A 19,032-nucleotide genomic window follows, 5' to 3' on the forward strand; every position below is an offset into this window, starting at 1 on the left:
GTCCCGCCTGCAGCTAAGAGCGCGCCGCGAATCTCGGGCGCGCTCTTAAAGAGACAGTGGGAGCCTAAATTGCAAAAAGGCTCCCATTGGCTCCTGTCATGCCAATCACCCCATACACTTACCTGTTGGGGGAGTGGAAGTGACAGGAGCCAATCACATTAGTTTGAAGGCTACTTATACTTACCCTTTTCCCTTAGTTCCTTGCCCTATCGTGGTTTCTGCTACAGTTCCCTTTAGTGCTTGTTGTGTTCAGTTGTGTTTCTCCGTATTTGACCTTGGCTTTGTATTCTGACTTCGTTTTCGCTTTATCCTTTTCTGTACTGTTTGCCGGCTTGCTGATTCCTGTGTACCAGTCCCCGGCTAGTTTTCGTTTACGCTGTCTCTTTGTGCCCTTGACCTCGGATCGTTCCTGACTCTGTCTTATCCTATTACGTCGAGTCCGGCCACTCTAAGGTCCGGTAGACGTATCTCTCCTCTGTACTGTTTTCTGTTAGGCTGGATCCTGCGTGTAGGGGTATATACTCGTTACATTACGATAGGGCCATGGACCCCGCAGATTTAGCTCAACAGATGGCGACCCATGAGGCTAGATTTGTAGAGCAGGATCACCGTATGGATCAAATAGCTCAGGCTCTCCAGACGCTCTTAGCTAGAACCATCCCAGCAACCGCACCTAACCCTCCTGCACCCCTGCTTCCTGAAGTATCGACTATCATTAACGCTACAGCACATTTAACGCCTCCTCCTAGGTATGGAGGGGATTCTAAGACATGCAGAGGGTTCATTAACCAAATAGAGTTTCATTTTGAAATGTATCCACGTTCATTTCCCACAGAGAGGTCTAAAGTTGGGTTCTTTATGCACCAACTTACCGACAAAGCACTTGAATGGGCAAACCCTATTTGGGAGGCTAATGGACCTATGGTGCATAACTTTCACAGTTTCCTAACAGCTTTTCGCAGAACTTTTGATACTATGAAAAGGTCTAAGAATGCCGCTAGAGCATTAATGAGGGTTAAACAGGGTTCTAGGTCTGTGGCTGATTACGCTATACAGTTTCGTACCCTTGCCTCACAGGTCGATTGGACCAATAATGGGTTAACTACGGCCTTCATGGAAGGTTTATCAGACTCTATATTGGATGAGGTAGCAGCTAAGGAGCTTCCTATTGCCTTAGAGGACCTTATTGACTACCTCATCGATATAGATAATAGGATTCGTGACAGGCTCTATACTAAGAACAGGAATAGACGTTTTGTTACACCTATTCAACCCAGAGTTAATATACCGGAGAGTGTTAAAGTACCTGAAGAGGAACCTATGCAATTAGGGGTTGCCAAACTCTCAGATACTGAGAAATTACATAGGAGAAGGGAGGGACTCTGCCTATATTGTGGTAAGAGAGACCATATGGTAAAGGAGTGTCCTCTGCTCCCGGAAAACTCTCGCACCTAAGACCTTATAGGGGACTGGCCTTGGGTGTGATTTCTAAGTCTCCTACTTTGCCTCCTAACCGACTGCTTCTCCCTGTTTCTTTACATATGGGAGAGAGTTGTATAGTTGAAAACATAGACGCCCTGGTTGATTCTGGGGCAGCCGAGAACTTTATAGACTCTGGTTTTGTAAAGAGAAACAATATTCCCATCAGAGAGAAGGAGATACCCTTGGCCGTTGAGGCCATAGATGGTAGACCATTGATATCTCCTGTTGTTACTCACGAGACTGCACCGCTACACATGTACACAGGGGTTCTACACTATGAAACCATTCGGTTCCAGGTCATCACCTCTCCCTCTTCACAGTTGGTGTTAGGGTATCCATGGTTACGTGCCCACAATCCCATTTTTGACTGGGAGACAGGGCAGATAAAATCATGGAGTGAAGCCTGCCATGAGTCATGTACTATTGAAGTCACGCCTGTGAATTCTATTAACGTTCCTACTGTTCCTCCTTTATCTACGACTATACCCTCTCAGTATTTAACTTTAAAGACTGTCTTTGATAAAAGAGAGGCTGACAAATTACCGCCTCACAGACCCTACGATTGTGCTATTGATTTGTTGCCTGGTACTATACCTCCTAAGGGCAGGGTGTACCCCCTATCGGTTCAAGAAAACCGTGTCATGGAGGAGTACATTAAAGAGTCATTAGACAAGGGATTTATTAGAAGATCCTCTTCTCCGGCTGGAGCGGGGTTCTTCTTTGTATCAAAGAAAGAAGGTGATTTAAGACCTTGCATTGATTATAGAGGTCTTAACAAGATCACCATCAAAAATGCTTACCCTATACCTCTAATAACAGAATTGTTTGACAGGCTCAAACATGCTACGGTATTCACCAAATTAGATCTTAGAGGAGCATACAATTTGATACGTATTAAAAAGGACCACGAATGGAAGACAGCCTTTAACACTCGGTCAGGTCATTATGAGTATACCGTCATGCCATTTGGGCTTTGCAATGCCCCAGCAGTGTTCCAAGAATTTATTAATGATGTCTTAAGGGATTTTATTCACTCATTTGTTATTGTGTACTTGGATGACATTTTAATATATTCTACAGACATTCACGCTCATCACAGACATGTTACAACATTTCTGAAGACCCTTCTTGCTAATGGTCTTTATTGCAAATTAGAAAAATGTCTATTCGACCAGTCCGAGGTCCAGTTTTTAGGGTATTTGATTTCCGCCGAGGGTTTTCGGATGGATCCCCAGAAGCTCGCTGCAGTCATAGAATGGCCTCTGCCGCAAGGTCTGAAAGCCATCCAGCGTTTTCTGGGGTTCTCTAATTATTATAGACGTTTTATCAAAGGTTTTTCGTCTATAGTAGCGCCTATAACTCGTATGACTAAAAAGGATGGCAATACACGTGTCTGGTCTACTGAGGCACTTCAGGCTTTTGACTTTCTTAAGACTACGTTCGCCTCTGCCCCTATTTTACAGCATCCTGTCCCCTCATTGCCATATATACTTGAGGTTGATGCTTCCGATATAGGGGTAGGTGCTGTCTTATCCCAAAGAGAGTCTCCTGACAAGCCATTGCATCCTTGTGGCTTCTTTTCTAAACAAATGTCCAAGGCAGAGAGGAATTATGATGTGGGTAATCGCGAACTCCTTGCTATCATTTTAGCACTCAAAGAATGGAGACATTTGCTAGAAGGAACTAAGGATCCTATTCTCATATTTACAGATCATAAGAACCTATCCTACCTTAGCGAAGCTAAAAGATTGTCTTCAAGGCAGGCTAGGTGGTCACTGTTCTTGTCTCATTTTAATTATATAATCACCTATAGGCCAGGTGACCGGAACACTAAAGCGGACGCCCTGTCCAGACAATTCGAGACTATTGACAAACAGGAGATTGATGTCACTCCTGTCATTCCCCCAGACAGGATAATAGCAACTACTATATTGTCTATTTCCTCGTCCCTCTTGCAGGCCATACAAGCGAAACAAGGCATGGCACCCAGCGAGAGGCCTAATGATAAATTGTTCGTTGACATTCCCGAGAGACGGGATATTCTGTCACTTTATCACGATACTAAGACTGCTGGACATCCTGGTATTTCCAAAACAGTGTCAGCCGTTTCTCGGTATTTCTGGTGGGATACCTTACGTAAGGATGTTACTGACTATATAAGTGCTTGTACTACTTGTGCATGTATGAAAACCTCTCGTAGAGTTCCTTGTGGGCTGTTGCATCCGTTGCCCGTTCCCGAGAGACCTTGGTCTAATCTATCAATGGATTTTATTGTTGAATTACCCCCTTCGAATGGTAACACAGTCATCCTAATGATAGTAGATCGGTTTTCCAAAATGGCTCACTTTGTGTCTCTTCGCAAGTTGCCCACTTCCAAGGAATTGGCTCTTATCTTCGCTAGAGAAGTGTTTCGATTACATGGTATTCCCTTATCTATTGTATCCGATAGGGGTAGCCAATTTATTTCCAGGTTCTGGAAAGCCTTTTGTTCGGAGATGGGTATTTCCCTCTCATTTTCTTCCGCTTACCACCCCCAGTCTAATGGAGCTGCTGAACGTGCCAACCAGTCTCTAGAGCAGTACCTCCGTTGTTTTGTGTCTCACCATCAGGACAATTGGTCTGACCTGCTTCCTTGGGCTGAATTTGCTCGGAATAATGCCACTCATGATTCTTCCGGCAAAAGCCCTTTTTACGTTGTCTATGGCCAGCATCCCGTTGTTCTTCCGGCTGCATTCTCCTCTCAGGGCATGCCAGTTCTGGATGAGCATTTGGCTGGTTTGCGTAATACTTGGGAGCAGGTTCAGCGTTCTTTGGTGGACTCTGCTGCCCGCCAGAAGGCTCAGGCTGACAAGCATCGCAGAGCGGCTCCTTCCTATGTTGTGGGGGACAGGGTTTTGCTTTCCACACGGAATATTCGCCTCCGGGTGCCTTCTATGAAATTGGCTCCCCGCTTCATTGGTCCTTATCGCATTATACATAAGGTTAATCCCGTTTCTTATGCCTTGGGTCTGCCTAAGAATCTGCGTATACCCAATGTATTTCACACCTCTTTGTTGAAGCCTTACGTACACAACCGCTATACCCGGCATACTCCCCCTCCCCCTCCTGTCTCTGTGGAGGGTCATGAGGAGTTCGAAGTATCTGCTGTTATTGACTCTCGTTTTCTTCGGGGTCGGCTTCAGTACTTGGTACATTGGAAGGGTTATGGGCCTGAGGAGCGCAGTTGGATTTCTGCGGATGCTGTTCATGCTCCCCGCCTTGTACGTTCTTTCCATTCGCGTTTTCCTGCCAGGCCTGGTCCTGCCCGCCCGGAGGGCGTGTCCTCAGGGGGGGGTACTGTAGCGGTACTTACCTTATCCGGGGGCCGGACGCGGTCCTCTCTTCAAGCCGCGCGCGGTCCTGCGGCTGCACGAGCCGCGCGCGGCTCGTCCGACTGTTCTGACAGGAAGGCGGGCAGTGACCGCGAGAAGCGGTCACGTGTCCCGCCTGCAGCTAAGAGCGCGCCGCGAATCTCGGGCGCGCTCTTAAAGAGACAGTGGGAGCCTAAATTGCAAAAAGGCTCCCATTGGCTCCTGTCATGCCAATCACCCCATACACTTACCTGTTGGGGGAGTGGAAGTGACAGGAGCCAATCACATTAGTTTGAAGGCTACTTATACTTACCCTTTTCCCTTAGTTCCTTGCCCTATCGTGGTTTCTGCTACAGTTCCCTTTAGTGCTTGTTGTGTTCAGTTGTGTTTCTCCGTATTTGACCTTGGCTTTGTATTCTGACTTCGTTTTCGCTTTATCCTTTTCTGTACTGTTTGCCGGCTTGCTGATTCCTGTGTACCAGTCCCCGGCTAGTTTTCGTTTACGCTGTCTCTTTGTGCCCTTGACCTCGGATCGTTCCTGACTCTGTCTTATCCTATTACGTCGAGTCCGGCCACTCTAAGGTCCGGTAGACGTATCTCTCCTCTATACTGTTTTCTGTTAGGCTGGATCCTGCGTGTAGGGGTATATACTCGTTACAGAGGGTGACCCACCCACAGGCTCGAGACTACTCTTACTACTCGACAGTCAAACACACTTACTTGAGATTAGATATGTTTCTTCCACATATATACCTACACCTAATCACATCCTGTAAATATGGCCCCATAATGTGGTCGGACCATGCTCCCCTGTCTCTTGCTTTGCGCATACCTACTCTTCCACTCAAAAGCTTACAATGGAAGTTAAATGACATGCTTCCCCCTTAAACGTCCAAAAGTTGTGCACCATGCTACAACACTACATCACAGAAAACTCCTCGCCATCCACATCACCCACTATAACATGGGAGGCACATAAATCAGTGTTACGAGGGCACATTATAGCATGGCATCCAAACAAAAAAGCAGAGGGAAGCTAAAATTGTCACTCTCACACAAGACATCAGAAAACTTGAACAAAGACACAAACATAACAAGTCCTTACACATCTATGCACAACTTCTAGACTAAAGAACCACCTTACAGTAACTACTGAACTCCCAAGTCAAACGCAAACCCTTACTGTCTAAACACTGTAACGGATCACCTGGCACCCCGACTGGGTACCTCCATTGAAGGATTCTCCTAGCGCTTCTTGAGGACCCCAAGCACTCTAGCCGACACCACAACCACCAAAGGCCAAACCTCTCTTCCTTCAAAGCGAAGCAGGAACAAGCTCTTACAATAACTTAGGAGTGATTATAGCAAGGGAATATGCAGAGCATAGCAATCCCTTGTAGCAGATTCCCCCAATAAGAGACAGGACTCTAAATTGAGAGTGAAGTAGAACTGTCTAAAACTTTATTTTACTTGGGACTAGGCAAGTCATTACATTAACATTGCTGTGAAAACTCAATAAAATTACAAACAGTCAAATCATAGCAGGCAACATACAGTGACCTTTTATAAGACAATGGCATATTTTTAAAGGGGTGGGGGAGACAGTTAACAGAATATATCTCACGTGCCTGCAGAATTAGCAATATGCAAATCTATCGAATATGCAAATGAACTAGTCTTGCTATTCAGGTAGTGCATATTGCTGTTGCTACGAACAGAGGGCACTAGACAAGCTCCATAGCCAAATCCACCTAGTTGGTAGCAAACCTCAGCAGTACAGGAGAGCAGGCAATACATCCCAGGGGCCATATTCACATGGCAGGAGGCTGGCAATCAGTCTTCTCCAATGCCCAGTGGCAAGGCTGGTTCCGCCACAAACTACTCCAAGCATTCCACTTCTTCTATTCAGACCTCTACAATCTGAGACAATATCCACCCTCTCTTGAGGAAATAAACCAATTCCTGTCCACATGACTAAAACAAACGATTCCACCAAATGTAAGACGCATTTTTGACTCGCCGTTATCAGACAAGTTCCTCACCGCAGTCAGATATCTACCTCCTGGCAAGAGTCCAGGCTTAGATGACTTTATGGCCAGATACTATAAAACCTTCTTAACCATCCTCCATGAGTCGATTATGACAGCCTTCAACTCCATCACACCTTCCGGCACCCTCCCAAACGCTGCACTAGAAGCTCACATAACACTTTTATCTAACCCGGGGAAGGACCCCACAGAATGCGGGAATTACAGGCCACTAACCCTAATTAACATAGACTTAAACATTTTCACAAAAATCCTTGCCAACCGTCTGCGACCGCTCCTGCTGGGACTAGCCCCCCTGACCAGACGGGGTTCGTACCCGGGAGGGAGGCCAAAAACAATACCACCAGATTTCTTAACCTCATCCACCTCTTTGGGAGAGAGCCCTTGCAAAGCCTCATCCTCACCATTGATGCCGAAAAGGTGTTTGATAGGGTGGACTGGTCCATGCTAATGGAAACATTACGGGCGATGGGCTTCAGCCCAAATTGGTTTAAGTGGATCTCGGCCATCTACTCCAAGCCAGGGGCGAAAATTAGGGTCAACAGCCAGGAAGTTCAGTGCCAGGAAGCCGATTTGTTTTCCCGATTTGTGTCAATGAACTGACACTGCCCTCAGGGAGCGGCAGTGTCTTATACCTGTCTAATTAGACATCTGCTTCAGGTGGGCTGAGATTGATAGGAGCAGCCACAGGTAACGTCCAGCCCCCAGTGCTGGAGATAAGGCAAGAAATCAATTTAGACTGAAGCAAGAAAGGGAGAGTGGCTCTGAGGCAAGACCATAGGCGTGCGCACGGGGTGTGCCGGGTGTGCCTGGGCACACCCTAATCACACCTCCGTGCTGCACTGCCTCTGGGCAGACTGACATGTCGGGTCCTCGAACCGACACAGGAGGGGGTCCGGCGGCGTGCCCACAATGCCGCCGGGTGCGAGGCCCCTCCTGTCAGTCTGCCCTGACAGAGATCCGGCCTCAGTCTGCAGCTCCGCTGGGAGTGAGCTGCAGACTGAGGTGTCTCGCGATCTCCAGACTGTCAGAGCGTTGCCGCGGCAACGCCCTGACTGGAGATCGCAAGGCTCACCATGAGGTCTGCAGCTCACTCCCGGCGGAGCTGCAGACTGAAGAGAGAGGGCGCCCACTGGACCACCAGGGCAGGTATTTATAAACCCCCCCTTCCACCCCATTCACTCACCCCCTTCTACCCACTGCCCCCCACCCCATTCACTCACCCCCTTCTACCCACTGCCCCCCACCCCACCCCCTTCTACCCCCTGTCACTCACTGCCCCCATCCAACCCCCTGTCACTGCCCCTACCCCCTTCCCCTCTACCCCCTACCCCCTGCCACTGCCCCTCTACCCCCCAACCCCTGTCACTACCCCTCCACTCCCCCACACCCCCTGTTACTACCCCCCTAACCCCTGTCACTGCCCCTCTACCCCCTTACCCCTGTCACTACCTCCCTACCCCCTGCCACTGCCCCTCAACCCCCCCTAACCCATGTCACTACCCCCTACCCCCTGTCACTGCCCCTCCACTCCCCCACACCCCCTGTTACTGCCCCTCTACCCCCCTAACCTGTCACTACCCCTCCACTCCCCCACACCCCCTGTTACTACCCCCCTAACCCCTGTCAATGCCCCTCTACCCCCTTACCCCTGTCACTACCCCCCTACCCCCTGCCACTGCCCCTCAACCCCCCTAAAGCATGTCACTACCCCCTACCCCCTGTCACTGCCCCTCCACTCCCCCACACCCCCTGTTACTGCCCCTCTACCCCTAACCCCTGTCACTACCCCTCTACCCCCTAATCCCTGTCACTGCCCCTCTACCCCCTTAACCCCTGTCACTACCCCCTACCCCTTGCCACTGCCCTTCCATCCCCCACACCCCCTGTTACTGCCCTTCTACCCCCCTTACCCCTGTCAGTACTGCCCAACCCCTGTCACTGCCCCTCTACCCCCCCAACCCCTGTTACTACCCCCTTACCCCCTGTCACTACCCCTCCACTCACCCACACCCCCTGTTACTGCCCCTCTACCCCAACCCCTGTCACTAACCATCTACCCCTGCTACCTCCTGTCACTGCCCCTCTACCCCCTTACCCTCTACCACCTGTCCCTCTACCCCCTTACCTCCTGTCGCTGCCCCTCCACCCACTACCCCCTGTCACTGCCCCTCCAACCACCTAACCCCTGTCGCCCACACAGTGCACCCCTCACAATCATACACACTGTACCCCACACACATTGCATCCCTCACAATCACACACACTGTACCCCTCACAACTACACACACTGTACCCCTTACAATTACACACACTGTACCCTTCACAATCATCCACACTGCACCCTTCACAATTACAACACACTGTACCTTTCACAATTACACACACTGTACCCCTCGCAATCACACACACTGCACCCCTTACACGCTGCACTGCTCACAATCACACACACTGCACCTATGTATATTTGTATTTGTGTGTATGCATGTATGTATATATATGTATGTGTGTGTATGTGTATATAGAAATACATATACACGCGGCGTGTGTTTGTGCTTTATGGTGCACACCCTAATGCAACAGGCTGCGCACGCCTATGGGCAAGACAACAGCACTACAGCACAGAAAAACACAGTTCAAATCCCCTGTTGGGCACTTCTGGGGTGACCATGTCTGGCCTTTGATGAATCTCCTATAGTAATTTGCAAACCCAATAAACCTTTGAATGGCTTTTAACTAGGGATCGACCGATACTGATTTTTTAGAGCCGATACCGATACCGATATTCTGTGAACTTTCAGGCCGATAGCCGATATAATTTGCCGATATTCTGTACATTTACCATTTTGGAAAATAAAAACTATTTCTAAAGGTAAATGCACAAAATATACATGCCACGTGTAGTGGATGCAGTGTGTTTAGACAGGGGAGCTGTGTATGTTTGTGTAGTGTGTGTGTAGGGGATGCAGTGTTTGTTTAGTGTGTGTGTGTGTAGTGGATGCAGTGTGTGTTTGTGTTGTGGATGCAGTGTGTGTTTGTGTTGTGGATGCATTGTGTGTTTGTGTAGTGGATGCAGTGTGTATTTGTCTAGTGTGTTTGTGTAGTGTGTGGGTAGTGTGCGTAAAGTGAATGCAGTGTGTGTGTAAAGTGAATGCTGTATATACTAAATGCAAAGTGTGTGTGTTTGTGTAGTGTGTGTGTATTTGTGTAGTGTGTGTATAGTGAATGTAGTGTGTTTATATAATGCAGAGTGTGTGTGTGTTTGTATAGTGTATGTATATAATGCAGAGTGTGTGTGTAGTGTGCATTATATAAACACACTACACAAACACACACTGAATTATATAAACACACTACACAAACACACACTGAATTATATAAACACACTACACAAACACACTGTGTATATAATGCAGTGTTTATATAATGTAGTGTTTATATAATGCAGTGTGTTTGTATAGTGTGTGTATAATGCAGTGTGTTTGTATAGTGTGTGTGTATAATGCAGTGTGTTTGTATAGTGTGTGTGTGTATATATAATGCAGTGTGTTTGTATAGTGTGTGTGTATATATAATGCAGTGTGTGTTTGTATAGTGTGTGTATATAATGCAGTGTGTGTTTGTATAGTGTGTGTATATAATGCAGTGTGTGTTTGTATAGTGTGTGTCTATACAAACACACTGCATTATACACACACACACACAATACAAACACACTGCATTATATACACACACACTAAACAAACACACACTGCATTATAAACACACACACTGCATTATTATACACACACACTGCATTATATACACACACACTATACAAACACACACTGCATTATTATACACACACACACACACACACACACTGCATTATATACACACACACTATTCAAACACACTGAATTATATACACACACACTATTCAAACACACTGAATTATATACACACACACTATTCAAACACACTGCATTATATACACACACACTATTCAAACACACTGCATTATATACACACACACTATTCAAACACACTGAATTATATACACAGTGTGTTTGTGTAGTGTATGTGTATAATAATAGAGTGTATGTGTGTGAGGGGGCATTTTTTTTTATATTAAATTAATATTTTTTTATATGTTTAATTATTATAATTTTGTTGTTGTTGTCCCCCCTCCCTGTTTTTTGCCTTGCCAGGGAGGGGGGGCCAGTCAGTGGCATTGGCTTAGGCTGCTGGGGGGGGGGGGGGGGGTGAGCGGGCAGCAAGCGTTTACTCACCTCCCAGCAGCTCCTCCAGCTCCCCAGTGTAAATCTCGCGAGACCCGCGGCCGTCAGAGCTGGCCGCGGGTCTCGCGAGATTTACACTGGGGAGCTGGAGGAGTTGCTGGGAGGTGAGTAAATGCTTGCTGCCCGCCCCCCCCAGGACCGCCAGGCTTGTAATGAGCCTGGCGGTCCTGGGAGGTATTATCGGCAATATCGGTATCCCTATTGGCCGATACCGATATTGCCGAAAATACCGAATATCGGCCGATTATATCGGTAAAACCGATAATCGGTCGATCCCTACTTTTAACCCATCGGGTAATGGCCAATGTAGAACAGCTTCTAGTTTGCGTGGGTCCATCTGAAACCCAGAGGCAGAGATATTATAGCCCAAGAACTGAACTTCCGTTTGCAATATAGCTTGTTTTTTTTAGCAAAGTTTCCAACACTTGCTTAACATACCCACGATGAGTCTGGATATCGGGGGAATAAATAAGTATATCATCCAGATATACCAATTCAAAAGTATAAATGTAGTCTCTGAGAACATCATTGATGAGATCTTGAAATATGGCTTGAGCATTGCATAAGCCGAAGGGCATTATTATTATTATATTATTTATAGAGCGCCATCAAATTCCGCAGCGCTTTACAATGGGTGGACGAACAGACATGTAGTTGTAACCAGACAAGTTGGACACACAGGAACAGAGGGGTTGAGGGCCCTGCTCAATGAGCTTACATGCAAGAAGGAGTGGGGTAAAATGACACAAAAGGTAAGGATAGTATTAGACTAGTGACAGTTGCAGAATAGGAATCAGTTGGGCGCTATTTAGAGTTTAATTGATACGCTTTTATGAAGAAGTGGGTTTTTAATGATTTTTTGAAGGAGTGGAGACTGGGTGAGCATCTAACGGAGGAGGGAAGCGAGTTCCACAGGAACGGTGCAGCCCTCGAGAAGTCTTGAAGGCGAGCATCAGAGGTGGGAGTACGGACAGAAGATAGACGTAAGTCTTCAGCAGATCGTAAGGGCCTAGACGGGACATACTTGTGTATAAGGGAGGATAGATAGATGGGAGCAGCATTATGTAGACATTTGAAAGCAAGAACCAGAATTTTAAATTGAGCTCTATATTTTATAGGAAGCCAATGTAGGAACTGACAGAAGGGTGAGGCATGGGAGGTGTGGGCGGACAGGAAGATGAGTCTCGCCGCCACATTCATCATGGACTGTAACGGCGCAAGTTGGGAGCACGTAAGACCACTGATAAGCGGATTGCAGAAGTCAAGGCGAGAAAGTACAGTGGAATGGACCAACACCTTAGTCGCATCTGGCGTTAAGTAGGGGCGGATGCGCGCAATGTTTTTGAGATGGAAATTACAGGATTTGGCGATAGAGTGAACATGAGGCTTGAAGGAGAGGTTGGAGTCAAAGAGAACACCTAGGCAGTGAGCCTGCGTGGTGGAGCTGATGGTAGCACCATTGACTTGGAGGGAGACAGACACAGGAGTAACAACACTTGAGGGAGGAAAGACCAGAATTTCAGTTTTGGTCAAGTTTAGTTTAAGGAAGTGGGCAGCCATGCAGTTAGAAACAGCAGAGAGGCAGTCAGAGACTAGTGACAATTTCTCGTGTTAAATGCAGTTCTCCATTCATGTCCCTCCTTAATCCTTACCAAATTATAAGCACTCCTAAGGTCAAGTTTGGTAAACACCTTAGCGCCCTAGAGTCTTTCAAACAATTCTAAGATAAGGGGAATGGGATAAGTATTTTTGATGGTGATCTTGTTCAATGCCCTATAATCAGTACATGACCGTAACTCTCTTTTCTTGGTAACAAAAAAGAACCCTGCACCTGCAGGAGATGAAGATTTACGTATGTGGCCTTTTTGTAGAGACTTTTTAATGTATTCTTTCATAACTCTACTTTCCTGTTGCGATAAGGTATATATTCCCCCTCTAAGTGGTTTAGTGCCGGGTAAAAGAAATATTAAGCAATTTTAGGATCTGTGAGGGGGTAGCGTATCAGTGTGACTTTTATTAAACACTTCTTTAACTTCCCTATAATGCACTGGAATTTCTGTAGGTAGATTAACGATACCCACTCTTTTAGTAATAGGTAACATACATCTCTCTTCACATTTTTTACCCCATTCCAGTATCTCCCTTTTAGCCCAATCAACACGGGGGTTATGCTTCATAAGCCATGGGAATCCAAGTATAATGGGACAAGAAGGGGAAGCAATTATCTGGAATGTGATGAGTTCTTTGTGTAACATACCTATCGTGGTAGTCATAGGTAGTGTTTCGTGGGTAATTAAAGGCTGAGAGAGTGGTCTCCCATCAATGGCCTCAATGGCCAGGGGTGATGATCTCTCCTTGATGGGTAGGAGTTGTTTACTGGCAAATTGCCGATTGATAAAGTTTTCTGCAGCGCCAGTCAATCAGGGTGTTACACGTAAAACTTATCTTATCAATTTGAGCAGCAACTCTAAGGAGAAATCTACTTTGCGTAGTTAGTACCAGGGGACATATACATCACACCTAAAACCGGTCCCCTAATGGTTCTTAGGTGCGTACGTTTTCTGGACGTATGGGACAAGCATTTCTTATGTGTCCTTTCTTGCCACAGTATAGGCAGAGGCCCTCTTTTCTCCTAAACTGTTTCTCTGCCTCTGACAGTCTCATAACCCCTAACTGCATAGGTTTAGGTTCAGGTTGTACATAAGGGCCAGGGACAACATGATTGGAGAAGCGAGGTGCCAGTGACTGTGACAAAATGCCTTTTGTCACTGGATTTTTAGGTGACAAGCTGCCCTTTTCCCCTGGCTGTTGGAGGAGCCTGATTGCCAGCCTCCTGCCTCATGACTATGGCCCTTTACAAACATTATTTGGGCTAATGGATTTTTATTATGCTGCTGTTGGCCCTTTAAGAACCATCTGCAGACATACTGTGACTTTTGGGAACAATGTCCCTTTAAGACTATGGCCCCTGGAAGATATTGCCTGTTAAAGACTATTTTAGCAGATTGGATTTTAAAAGACTTGCTGCCCCTTTAAATGGTATTGGAGCAGGTCTGCAGCTTTAAATTGGCACTTCGGGGGGGGCGGGGCCTGGACTTCATGGCGGCTGGACGTGTCTTGCTTGAGCTCCGAGCTCGATAGTTCCTTCCAGACTGAGCAAATGCATACCAGCCAGCCGGGACCCCCACAAATGCCTGACCTGAGTCATACCTACTTCAGGAACCAGCCGAAGTGCCCCGGGTCTGCCGCCCGCGGGTACACAGAGCGCCTGTCGAGGGTGACGGGATTGAGGCCTAGCAGTATCGCCGGACAGGGGAGGCGGCCGATCCCCTGCTCTGTGCGACCTAGTGCCCTCCCAAGCTTGCAACACAGCCCTGCTCCCCCCCTGGACCGGCGGGGGTTATCCCGGTCCGTTTACTCACACAGAGCGCTCACCCTCAGGACCCTCCAGGGCGCGGCCCCAACCGACGGACGCCACGAGGCCCAAGGAAAATGGCCGACAGCAGTACACAGGACCCGGTCCTGCAGAGCCAACGGAATGCGACCCACTCACCTCGGGCGTCCGCGGATGCCGCTTTTGAGATCTTCTGGGCCAAATGGGAGGCCCGCTTGAGAATGGCTGCTCTGGCTGCTCTGGCTGCTCAGACGGTACGGGAGACTCGGAGACGGCATGCAGAGGACTTGCAGAGGCCCCGACCGGGCGAGACGACTCCAAGCATAGCGACATCCGACCACAGACATCCACCTGGGCAGATACCCACCAGGAGTAAGGCAGCAGCACAACACCCCCGCGGGCAGACAACCGCTAAACGCAGTCACTGGAGATTTCCCCCAAAAAGCAGTCGGAGAGCATTGAACAGCTCCCCACAAAAGAGGAAAGGGGACGCTCTGCACCTGCAGACAAGCAAGAAAAAGCATGGAGAATCGATCCGGTCTAACACCCATCACAAAAGACGGGTAAATGCATATAAATGCCTACCCAGAGACCCATCGCACAACAGCAAGTCACTGAAGCAACACCTACAAAACAGGTTGGCGTACCAGGCCTCTAGGGTGGGCATAGGCTGATGGACATGAATAACCACGGGGACTTCCACTACCCACCACTGTTTAGACGTTCAGCCTGAAAGCACAACCCTGGAAAATACCTCCAAGTTCCAACTTTTTTTTTTTATGATTACTTTTTTGCTGTTAAGGTTAAATGTTTTGGTACCCTCAGTCATAAATTTTAACGCTGTAGCCAGGCAGATACCCCAAAACACCAGCCTACTTAAGAGGTATACCCTACGTTGCTACGGATATATATCCACTAAGGATAGGCACGATAGATCACCCAGGGTCCTAAAACCAGTTATAATTACTTGTTGGTTTACAAGCTCTGACCCACGTTATTACAGTACTTGAAGCCGGGACCCTCTTGAATATCTAGCTAACCTGAATCTACTAATGCCTTAATGCGGAGTTCATCATTACACTGTTAGACTAGTCGTGCCTAGCAACTAGCATCTTTTTCTTTAAGTAACCTATGTCAGGAAAGTTCAGCCTAGCGCACTACGATTTTAACGAGTTAATTTTTACTTAGGCAACCAAGCACTAACTTAATCAACCAATAGGTCGAATCATATAAGCCTGCTTAATGTTTCAGCTACAATTTGTCACGTATTCTGACTTGCAAAAAAAAACAAAAAGGGCAATGTTTTTCAATGCCTCACCAATGTTACAAAATGTGTACATATTTGCTTGCACCAGCTATTGTGGCAGTGCAAACATGATTGTTCCCACTAGGCACAAATAAAATAAAGAATTAAAAAAAAAAAAAATTGGCACTTCGGATGCAGCCGAAGTGCTGAAGTACTTGAAGTGGCCACCATTCGACAAACCAACACGTGGCAGCGGCCATCTTTGTTCATTCGAACGAGGTCAGCGGTATGTGTAGCCAAATCCATGGAACTGAAATCGGCTACACATTTCAACAAACCCTTACCTTCTCCTACCCTTACCTTCTCCTACACTAAATTTTCAGCTGCAGAGACTAAGTCCCGTGAACTCACTGCTATACTAAGCTAAATGCACGAACGGCCCCATTCGTCGTTTTTCTGTGTAAAATAGACCGACCGCACAGCCCAAATCTATGGAACTGTTTTGGGCAGGAAAATGTGCTGGCGGTCGGTCATAAAGGACTTCCGCCTAACTTTTTATGTTCTGGAGGGATTTGTCTGATTTTTGGTTATGTCTATATTTAAAGTATGCTGATTCTGAATATGTATGTTTTATGTGAATATGATGCATATTATTAAAGTTACAGTATATGTATAAAAAGTGTATTTTTTACCAGCTCCCACCAAAGCCACATCCAAACCGGGGGAACCGGTGACAGCGGACTTGCTTCAACAAATGCTGAGCAAGCTACGCAAAAACATTGCAGCAGATATGGCATATTATAAAACTGCTATAGACACAGCAACCGCCAAAATCAACAGGCTAGAGGATATCTCCGGCACCCAAAACACACGGCTAACAGCAGTAGAACAACAAGTGGCCGACCTCCAGCGCCATCAAAAATCCTCCATAGACAGAATGGACGCTATGGAAGACCAACGCAGGAGATACAACCTAAAGGTCAGGGGCATACCTGACTCAGTGGGGGCAACAGAGGCGCCACACTATATCAGACGTCTCTTGAACACTGTCCTGCTGCCTAAGCAAGCGAAGGCAGTAAGGCTAGATGGAATGTTTAGGCTGCCAAAACCTACCAGAGCTCCTGCGACCGCATCCATGGATCTCATAATCCGATTCCAATTACTCCAACACAAGGCTCTGACCATGGCGGGGCTCCGGGGAAAGACCCCCTTACACTTTGAAGGATCAACACTATCCATCTTCTCGGACCTGACCAGGACCACCATGGCATGGAGAAAGGAGATGCAACCAAGCCTACAGCTCCTGAGAAATAGAGATATCCCCTACAAGTGGGGAACCCCAAGAGCAGTCATCGTATTAGCACACAGCGTCCAGGAGCCCGGATCATTGCTCACCACCCTGGCATCCAGACGCCACCGAACCAGAGAGATCTGATCCTATCACAACTAAATCCAGCCGATATACCGGAGTTCATGCCAGGCCAAGCTCAGAAAACGCAGGGACACGCCGCACCACCGTGAGAGACTTACCCAGAGGGTGAATTCCATCTCCCCCCCTGTCTGGGGACTGACTTTACATAGATGCACCCTACTATCAATAAATACCAATAAATAGTCACTCCTTACACAATACAAAACCGACCTAACCCTACACCCTAGCCACACATATAGCTCCTTCGCAGTTACAACTCATGCACCCAATCTCAATAAGCACTACACATAGCCCGAACATATAAGGCCAATCCAGAGAGAGCGGGCTAACTTAGGAGCATATAGCTCAATTGTGAAATCCCCCCACCCATCCCCACAACCAAACCGAGACACACCACTAAACAATTGCAGTAAAGGGGATGCCTCTCTCAGTGGAGTTTCTACTGTTACATACCGTCACTAGACAGCCGATCACTACTGCACCACTGAGGCAAATCGTGTCATGTTTATGTTTGTACTAAATTTTACTCAAAAAAATTTTCACACTGCATATTACTGCTCTAATGATGACCTGTAATACTTGCAAAGTTGATGTTGTTATACACCTTATGTTTGAATGCCATATATGTTATATGTGCAGTGTGACACAAAAAGAAAGATTTTTTTTTTTTTAAAGTGTATTTTTCCTGCCTGTGATAAATTACATTAACCCATTGTGTTCAGTAATTATATCACAGGCAGAGGGGAGGGATTGTATGTCTGTGCTGGGTGTTGTAACGGATCCTTACAAGTCCCTGGTAACTGTGAAGCAAACAAGGGAATTACAGTTTAAACCTCTATTCATTTCATTGTCTCCTGTTCGCATGATTTAAGTGAATCCACAGTGTAAAATATAAGAGGATTCGAAAGAATAAACCGTTCGCATGATTCAGTACGAATTCCGTGTGTAAAGTATAGGTGGCCGCCATTTCGGGACTCTTACACGTGTTCGCGGCCATCTTGTGCACGAACAGCGGTATTTGCCTGTAAATGCATGGAACTGAAAACGGATACCCAAACAGGCGAATACCGCTGAGTCCTCCAGACCTCCGTAAATTCGTACTAAAACTACCGAACGTCCCACCATTCGGTAGTTATGCTTAACCATCTATGGGGATTTCAGCGACCACCGAGATTCGTATGGATGACCAGGTTTTCGGATCTTTTTACCGTGCGAACGGAGACCGACCGCAAGGCCAAAACTCATGGAACTAATTTCGGCTAGTTAGTCTGTGCGGTCGGTCAAAACTTTGGAACTCTGTATCTCCCGAACAATACATCCGAATGGGCTGATTTTTGGACATATTGTTCCCCTGAAGGAGAGCTATCCAGCGCTACCGGATTTAAAGCTGTACCCCCTGTTTTTGGGGTACATCCAGAACTTGTGTAAAAATGTGGACATTTTAATTATGTTATGTGGTTATCTGAGGGGAGGAGACGTGGGGGTGTTACCATACGTATTATTGGTTGTTTTCATCCTCCCCCTGGGAGTGTCCTGTATGTATCTGTTCCTAATAAAAAGCAGGCTGGGTGTTCCAGTCCTCAGTTCATCTTGACCCTTCAAAACGTAGCCTCGTCCCGTTCTTGGAAGGGGATTATTTGGGAAGATTACTCTGCTCCTGTTTACAGCGGAACCTGACTCTCTCTGGATATCGTGGATGGGATTGTACCAGCTTTACTTCTCCACAGTAGCTTGCAGGGAAAAGGACGTCTCCAGCGGCAGATACCCTCTCAATACCTGGGTAGCCGTTACATTGGTTGG

Source organism: Pelobates fuscus, chromosome 2, assembly GCF_036172605.1.
Source record: "Pelobates fuscus isolate aPelFus1 chromosome 2, aPelFus1.pri, whole genome shotgun sequence".
Lineage (NCBI taxonomy): Eukaryota > Metazoa > Chordata > Amphibia > Anura > Pelobatidae > Pelobates > Pelobates fuscus.